This window comes from Halyomorpha halys, unplaced genomic scaffold, assembly GCF_000696795.3.
Source record: "Halyomorpha halys isolate HHAL.00 unplaced genomic scaffold, Hhal_1.1 Scaffold808.1, whole genome shotgun sequence".
In the NCBI taxonomy this organism is placed as follows: Eukaryota; Metazoa; Arthropoda; class Insecta; order Hemiptera; family Pentatomidae; genus Halyomorpha; species Halyomorpha halys.
In genome coordinates, this window is record NW_027111618.1 from 497562 (window position 1) to 506607 (window position 9046).

Genomic DNA, 9046 nt, shown 5'->3' on the forward strand with positions numbered 1-9046 from the left:
AAGAAACTCAACTTTATACTAAAATATAATCCACCAATATCGACCAGTGTAAAAAGGAAATAGTCTACATTCAACTATCAAATGTCAAAGACAAGAAGATAAATAAAGTAAAAAGGGTGTAATACCCTAGATGTTGATCGCCCTGAATAAAAATCTAATCTAATCTAATTTAATCTGCGTGGAGCTTCTAACGTCATGCTCAGAAGTATCATTAAGAAATAGATATGATATCACCTTTGTGTGATATTATGACCTAGTTTCTTTATTTTCTTATTTAACTTATACATAAACATAAAAATGTTTATAAAAGTATTGTATGGTGTGCATAGTGCAATATCTGCAAATAAAAAACAGCAACACAGTTACTATTTATCTTCAGCTTAATTACTGGCTCATATAATTTACATTAATTCAGTCAAGTAAATAAATAATCGATTTATGAATTCATTAAAACTAAGTAAACAATGTCATATGATGTAGCTTTCACTTTCACGATAGAAATAGAACAACTAAAATCGACCTTATATACTCGTAGCTGAAGAAATACCAGCCAAAACCAGCGTGGAGCTTCTTACGTCATGCTCAGAAGTATAATTAAGAAATAGATATGATATGATCTTTGTGTGATATTATGACCTAGTTTCTTTATTTTCTTAATTAACTTATATATAAACATAAAAATGTTTATAAAGTATTGTATGGTGTGCATAGTGCAATATCTCTACTTAGGTACCTACCCATAAACTTAAATCCAAGTTAAGGTCAAAAAATGGTGTAAACTAACTAATTAATGGAAGAAACAGTAATTAAACTTTCCAATAGTTGGAGAAATATTGGATTTGGATAAAATCCTAAAGAGGTATAAATTTTCAGGTGAATGCCGGACAATGGAAAAATAAGCAAAAATTGGATAGCTATAAAAATTTATATTTAATGATAATAAAAACGAATCTGACTTTCTTTTGTCAGACAAAAATTATTTTAACCTTATATATTGGAAGCATCTTTTAGTTTTGTAATTTTTTATTCATTTAATACTCATTAAATGCCAGTCATGATGACGAATTCTTACGATGATTGATTATCATTAAGCTAACGAATTGTTAAATGAAATTGAATTATCAAACTATTTCTTCCTTAGCGTTTGTTCGATATTCCGCTCCGTTATCCCATAAATATTCAGAGACTGTAAATAATAAATTGTGGTTGCTTACGATGATTAGCGGCTTCAGGAGGCGACGGATCGGAAACAACCGATATGTAACCTTTTTAGAATTGGATTCTCTTCGAGAATTCTTCTCCGGGTTCTTGAGGTCCTCCCATTTATTCCTCGGTCGTATGCGTGGCCGTTCTCCATCAGGAATTTAAATTCTGTGGATTGTATACGGCTTTCGAATTTTGTAATACTTGGCCAACTTTCAGCTACATAGTAAGTATGAAGACATGTTTCTTAACAGTCATCTATGCTTTCATCTCCACTTCCCTTTTGCCGATTATTACGTTAAGAGTTGGTGGTATACATTTGTTGCTTTTCATAAGCGCTGGTTTATCTTGGAGTCCAACCTTCCATCATTAGTTATTTTGCCTTCTAGATAGTGATACACATCAACCTGTTCCATTTCGAGACACATTTCCTGGTTCCCTAAAATCACTTGTAGGCACAACCGTGTATTTAGATTTGGTCGTATTGAAACTCATTGTTTTTGGCAGAGATCTTCCTCTCATCCTTTTAGAGCTTCTAACCAAGCTTTCTGCAATTATAAGAATATCGATAAACACTATATTCTTTATTTATAGGATGCATTTTCTAATTTCCTACTAATAGTTTTAGCCTCCTTGGTTTAGCTTCTCATATTATTCTGCCTATGTTCATTACAAACAATAATGGTCTTAACCTGTCGCCGTTCCCATTTGAGATATGCCTTAGAGCCTTTATCTTATATACTTTTCAATAAAGGCTAAGGATTACCTGAGTGTAGATAATTAGAACTAATTGAAAGTTTAGATTAATAAAACTTAGAAAGGTATCTTCTTATACCTTTTTGAGTTCTACCCGCGGTACATGATAAAATGCCACCGAGAGATGAATCGTTTTATCTCTTTCGATAAACGTATCGATTATGTTCCAAAGCGCGAAAATTTTCGATACCAGAATAGAAGATATGTGTTTGTCGGCTAGGCCTGGATGCTGCTTGTTCGTCCTGAAGCTCACATTTGACTGTACTTCTTCCTAGTATTTCGGAGTACAACTTCAGAGTTACGAATGAAATGCATATGGTCCTATAATTTTCACACCACACTGTAGATTTTTTTTTTTCTGGTGTAGATTGAACAGAAGATGTTATTCTCCCGGTCTGTTGGAACGTCCTTCTTTTGGTATGCCTTGTGGTGAAAATGTTCTATCACCACCTTTGTACTTATTATTTATAACATTTCTACATTCGCTTTCACCAGGTTGGCCAACGAGGGCTTCTTCAATTCCTATCGATATTACTTGTCGTTTATCTAGTAAAATATCAGTAGTAGTATAGCCTTGGGCATAGTTACGTAAAAAATTATTACAATTGCAATTACTGTAATTTGATATTGAAGAAGTAAAATTACAACAACAAGTAATTATAATTGACAGTGTTAACTACTTGATTAACTAGTGCAATTGTAATTATGGTCCGCAATAACAATTACTATTTGAGCCAAGGTAACTGCAATCAGTATTTAAAACTTTTCATAATTACTGATACTTTTTGTTTTACACTGGCCGTGAAGTAATTACTGGTCACATATGCATAGAAAATACGTGACCAATTCAAATAGTTTCTGCTATATTCCTGTAAGAGAAAATGGACTGTAAAATTTTAACTAAATACTTTTAATCCTTAAAACTAATCTTTTCTGAAATTTTATTATTCACTGTTACCCTAGGTTGTTGAATCATACTTCTATGGAACATAAAAATAACAGTCATTTTTCAGTTGTTATAAAACATATTACATTAGATACGATATAAAAATAATAATAAAAAGCAAATTAAATTAATGAAACCTCTGCAGAGTACACGGGTCAGTGCTGCCTCCGCACAGTGGTTCCTTTATATTTATTTGTATCCATTTATATTCTATGTGTATTAAAGAGGAGGAGGGAAGAAGAAAGATGTATTGGGTTAAAAGAGTAAATATAAAAAAAAAAATTGAAGAACAAAAATGATGAAACGAAAAAAAATCATTTATTACTATTACATATTATAAGTTTACTCTACTCTACCTATACTTTATAATAATGTAAAAAAATTGACTAGATATATGTATGCTGTGTATTCAGCAAATGAGGGCAAATAGAGACAACTCTAAACTCTAAATCGTACAACCCGTAAAATTTGATAAAAATCAGATCATAAGAGATCGAGAAAAAGTCAATTATACCCAAATATAATTTTTACTAGTTAAAAAAACAAATTTGCTCCTTTATGCCCATAACATAAAATTTCAGTGCAAATTTTCGATCCTGAGAACATAACGTTTTTTTTTTTATTTCCTGTATGAGTACGAAGTTTCGCTACCTTTAGTAGTTATAAAATTACAAATTTAAAATAATTCGTTCTACGTTGACTGGACTATAATTAAATCTATAATTAAATATATATCTATAATTATAAATATATATCTAAAATTAAACCACGCTTAACCTCATCTCATTTCTTTCATTTTTAGAACTTTACTGTAATTGCGTTTCATGATAAATTTTACAACCAGATTAGAGGACTTGCCATGGGAAACTGCCTTGCTCCTGATATCTGTAATATTGTACTTAATGACCTACTCGACTCCATAATACCTCTATTCTCACAAGACATAATTTTCATTAAGAAGTACATGGACGATATTTTCCTTGTCCTCAATCCTGACAGAACCCTTGAAATCTTATCAGCCAACCCCTACCACCCTCGTCTTCGGTTTACTGTTGAAGATGAATTTGACCATTCCCTCCCTTTTCTTGACCTACTTATTATCAGAAATCCCGATGGCTCGCTATTCACTGATTGGTATAAAAAACCTTCCTATTCTGACAGACTCCTCAACTTTTTTTCTCAACACCCCTATCACCAAATTTTTAATGTTGCAAAGAGCCTTATTGACCGATCTTTTTCCCTTTCTTACCCTCAATATCACCAGTCCTACATACAACGTATTAAACAGATTCTATTCAACAATTTCCCATTTAAAATAATTATTTTTAAATATCAATGAAAATATTAAAATAACATCGATGATCTATCTATATTTCAATACATGTTTGTCAACGATGAATTGATTTACCTCGTGATGATCCAGTAATTAATTTTTTTTGCATTTATAAGAAATTTAATTTTAGAAAAAAATAAAAAAAATTTCAATGCCATTGAAAAAAAATGTTTTACAGGCTATTTTGCCCAGGTCATCAATTACAAGTCAAAATCACCCTATCTATTTTAAACTTTAATTTTAGATTAAAACTACACTATCCACTATTAGATAAACAAACTATCTTTAGTATTACAGTTTTAATCTAAAATTAAAGTTTAAAAATTAATGAAGTTTTAAAAAAAATAGGGTGATTTTGAATTGTAATTGATGACCTGGGCAAAATAGCCTGTAAATAATTTTTTTTAAATTTTGATGTGAGGTGTGAATTTATATTTAAGATTGTCCTTGAGGATGGCCGAATTGGCCGAAACATTTGGACTATTGATATAATAAAGAGTGTTGAGACTTAATAAGGATAACATTTGATTTATTTAATAGATAAATACCAGTCTTAAGAATTTGAATAAATTAAAATTAAAGTTATATACTATTTAAAAAATTTCTTTTGGGGGATTAAAATGAAACGTTCTGATCTTGTCTTCTTATGAATAAATGTAATAAATATCTGACTAAATGAATAATAATTGGGGTTAGCAGGAACAGAAGCACCTACAAAAAATTATTCGAGTAGCTATGTTCTTATTTATAGACCTGCTACATAACTGAATTTTAATAAGTAACCAAGTGACCTTCCACATTTGACCAGCTCTTCCAGACACAAGGACACAATCTGAAGGACAAAAAGGTTAGGTTGAGTAACCACAACTTAACTGTCGAGAAATAGTTATTTAAAAAAATAAAATAAATCTTTCGACTTTAAACTTTGTGTTCACACATAAATACTTCTTAAATACTTTGGGAACTTTCTTCCATCCACTAGAAGCCTGATTTTTTATTTATATATTTATTATTTCAGCTTTCTTAGGTATATCTAAATTTACCTGCACTATCATGCTGTATATTCTTAATCATTTTATGTCCAAGATCACTTACAAAAACCATTTTTAAAAACTATACAAACATGTGAAATATGCATTTTACGCATTTATTTACGAATTTCCGTCGAAACTGTCCGAATGGATAGTAAGTAAACTGAACTGAACTTTAAGTTCAAAATTTATTTTAGTTAATGAAAACTAAAATAAGTTAGTTAAACTAAGTTTAACAACTTTAGTTAAGGATAGAATATCGAAACAAATACTTCTATGCATGCATAACATTCACGAAATACAAATTATAATGTAAACTATAATTTCAGCAATGAATAGTATAATTAAATAAAAAATATTTAATAATTATAATTAAATATGAATAAATAAAAATGTTATAGTATTTTGAAAAATAAATATCAACTCTCAATTATAAAAAAGTTTTTAGTGATCATGTAATATTTTATTTTACTCTCTCAGCTAACAGAAAATATAAATCTTGAACAGTTAGAAAAACTTCGAACTAGTATTAAATTAAATTCCAAACTAGTATCATAGTATATTACAGTTATACAATTTGAGCAAGGTGTAGTTCAATTAAATGAAAAGTTGTATAATTTGTAAAATTTTAATGGATTATTTCAGTTCCAGAAGTTTCACTTTTGTCGGCCTGCAACAATTGTTTATCTATTAATTGAAATGAAATGAAAATAGCCTTTTATTTATGCAATTAAATTAAATCATTACAAAATATAATATAAACATTTAAAGAAGATTAAGAGAAAAAAAATTATATATATAATAGTTGACAAAACATTAAATTCTATCAATTTTCTCTTCTTCCTCCCTCCCTTCTCTTCTGCCTCCCCTTTCGGGAGTAATAGTCAGCACTTCCCGGGGTGACCAGCCCTATTGGGAGGCGAGTTTTTTCCCTTTTTTCTTCCAGACAGAAATATGTGTCTGCATAAACGAAACAATAGACACTGAATCTCATTATATGGCCAACGCCATTGTGGGAAGGATGCCAAAAGAAGAAACAAAGACAATGCTTTTAAATATGGAAGTTTTTACGTAAACACCTTTTAAATATGTGAAAAATATAAACGAAATAATTGTCCAATTTTGTCTTAATTCCCTGGACACACAATGATACTGACGTGCAGCATGAAAAGGTTTTTCGTTCAATGCCGACAGAAAAAAAAGAACAATTTGACATGATTTTAGAAATTTTTTATACAATCGTGTGTCACCTTTGTTTTTCATATATTAAATGATTAATATATACAATTTTTTTTAAAAATTAGAATAAGAACCAAATATAGTTGATTATCTTAAATGAGTTTAAGTGCATAAAAAAAAAAAAAAAAATACAAAAACCAAAAGTTGTTTCTAGTAAAGTAGACCAAAAATATTATGTTTTGCAAAAATCAAATCAGATTCGTCTCTAGCGTCTTTTGAAAACCAATAAATAAGAATTTTTAAAAAAATCGAAACTTAAAAAATTTTGGGATTTGATTGTAGGATTGCTGAAGATGTAAAAAGGGACTTTCCTGATGTGGATTCATTTGTTTCTAATAATAAAACATTATTTTTAAAAGCGCCGATTTTTTTTAAAAAGAATCTCTATTCAGCATTAACACTAACACCATGTGGATATCGATAACTAACGTAATTTTACGTAAACAATTTTGAAAAATATGTAATTACGGATAATTGAAAGTAACGTATCATATTTTATCTTTTTTATTAATATTAATTTATATAAATATAATTCAAAAATATGTGCGTATTTAAAATTTTATTCCACATATAAATGAGGAATGTTCTGTCAAAAGTCTATCTCATCCACTTTCGAAAAGTAATAATCAAAAAAAGATGATGGAAGTATTTCGTTAAGTTAAATTTTTATTGGAAATGTTGATTTGTAGTATCTAATTGGCGGGGAAAATTTAAATTTTGAAATAAAATGAATAAGTTTTCGATTCAGAATTTTTAATTGTCGAAAACCTTTATTTTTGAGATATAGAAATATCAACTTTCAATTGAATATGTTAATTTTTTTTATTTTGGATTTTCCACTTAAGTAGTGGGTTTCCTTAACCTAAATTTTGTATGGCCTCCTACCAGATCAGGGTTGTCCAACTAATGGGAGCTTGTTAGACAAAAAAAAATTAATTTGGAATTCCTTCGTTTTGAAAGAGATTTTCTAATTTAATATAAACAAATTTATACCAAATTTGCTGGTTCATAAGCTAGTTAAAATAATGTAGTGATTTATAGTTCTCAAGTTGAACACCTTCGAAATTTAGGACTACGGAATATCATCAATGTTCGGAAGCACGTGTGAAAGTGTTTTCGTCTATGAAGTTTATAAAAAAAAATAAAAATTCTGATGGGTCTTTAATTAATCGCATGAGCTTAGCTATAACAAAACTAGAGGTTGGTTCGTTGGCTGTTGGACGCAGCTAGTCGACCACAATGTTTACACTAAATATATATTTTGATTGTTATTGGAATGTTTGTATCGATTGATAAATGATAAAAATATTTTGTCTTTATATTTTCCTTATTTTTATACAACAAATACTTGGCCTATATAAAGAAATATTACTTTTTTTTTTTTAGTACTAACTTTACCTACACACTAATCTTATTGATACTTTTTATATAATTATTATATGGACCGCAACCTCATTCAAGTTTTTTTAATTTTGGATCTTGAGGTTTTGTAAGTAGGACAACCTTCTTCTACCATTTTCCACGAGTGTACCTCCCCGTGGTAGCCTACCTTCAGGCATTATTTTTTAATATTTACAAAGCTTCAGGCTTTTATTCTTAATTTTAAATTTTGTGTTGTTTTTTTAATATCCGTCTTGTTTTATTGATTTATTTACTTTTTTATTGCCAGGATTTTTATTATTAAATATTTCTCTTAATAAAAGTTACCATGACACCATAGGCATGTACCTACCTTAAATACGTAATTTCATTTTTTAAAACTTTTCGTTTCTAAAATGGGACTAAAAATGCGTACTACCATGGAAAGCTTAAATTCGAATTTTTTTAGGACCGCAACACTTCCCATTGCCGTATGTTTTGTATATAGGTAAGTGAAAGTAAAAATAGAGGTGTGTACTTGTTTTTTCACTTTACAGCCACAAATATCAACCACCGCACTGTGGTGTTATATAGTAAAAGCCTGGAGTCTCCCATCGGGCACTATGGTGGCTGTTTGTCGGGTGTTACAGTGGTTTCGGAGGCGGTGGATGAAAGTGGCAGACCTTAATAGTTTTTGTTTTGTGACTTAATATAACCTTATAGTTTATATACTTTATAGTAGGTTCACTCAATAAAGAATTAAACGTGCTAGGTTAACTTTATAAGACGTCTATCAAAGGAGATAGATGAAGAAAAAAAAGTCAAACTTATTTTATATTTGGGATTAATAGAAAAAAATGTTATACACATCAAGTACTATGTAATTTAGGGCGTTTATAACTTTTTTTTAAATATAACACAAGGCAATCTACAGCATTGGTTGTGTTAGTCTAGTTGTTGTTGTCTGGGGCTTTAGGGCGTAAAACCCTGAGGTCATCAACGCCCATGTTTCGTGCTTTATATTCTATTTCTATAATTCTATTTCACTTTAAATAATTTCGAAAAAAATTTAAATAATTACTTCTGTTGGTATTTTTTATTACGTATAACAGATTTTCTGGTTTAAATCTTATTCAAAAGGCCATTCCTTTTTAAGAAAACTAAGACCATTTCCACGTT

General features: G+C 29.4%; 1 protein-coding gene and 1 non-coding gene across 6 annotated transcripts in view; one reads left to right on the plus strand and one right to left on the minus strand.

Moving 5' to 3' along the window:
• The window catches only part of LOC106686317 (cytochrome P450 4C1), a 31874-nt gene that overhangs the window by 8710 nt on the left and 14118 nt on the right, over positions 1–9046 (plus strand). The window lies entirely within an intron of this gene.
• The window catches only part of LOC106686318 (uncharacterized), a 17269-nt gene continuing 13958 nt past the window's right edge, over positions 5736–9046 (minus strand). For all 3 annotated transcript variants that reach the window (XR_010844005.1, XR_010844004.1, XR_010844006.1), the window contains one exon: positions 5736–5939. This is a non-coding gene — a transcript (uncharacterized protein). The remainder of the gene's footprint in view (positions 5940–9046) is intronic.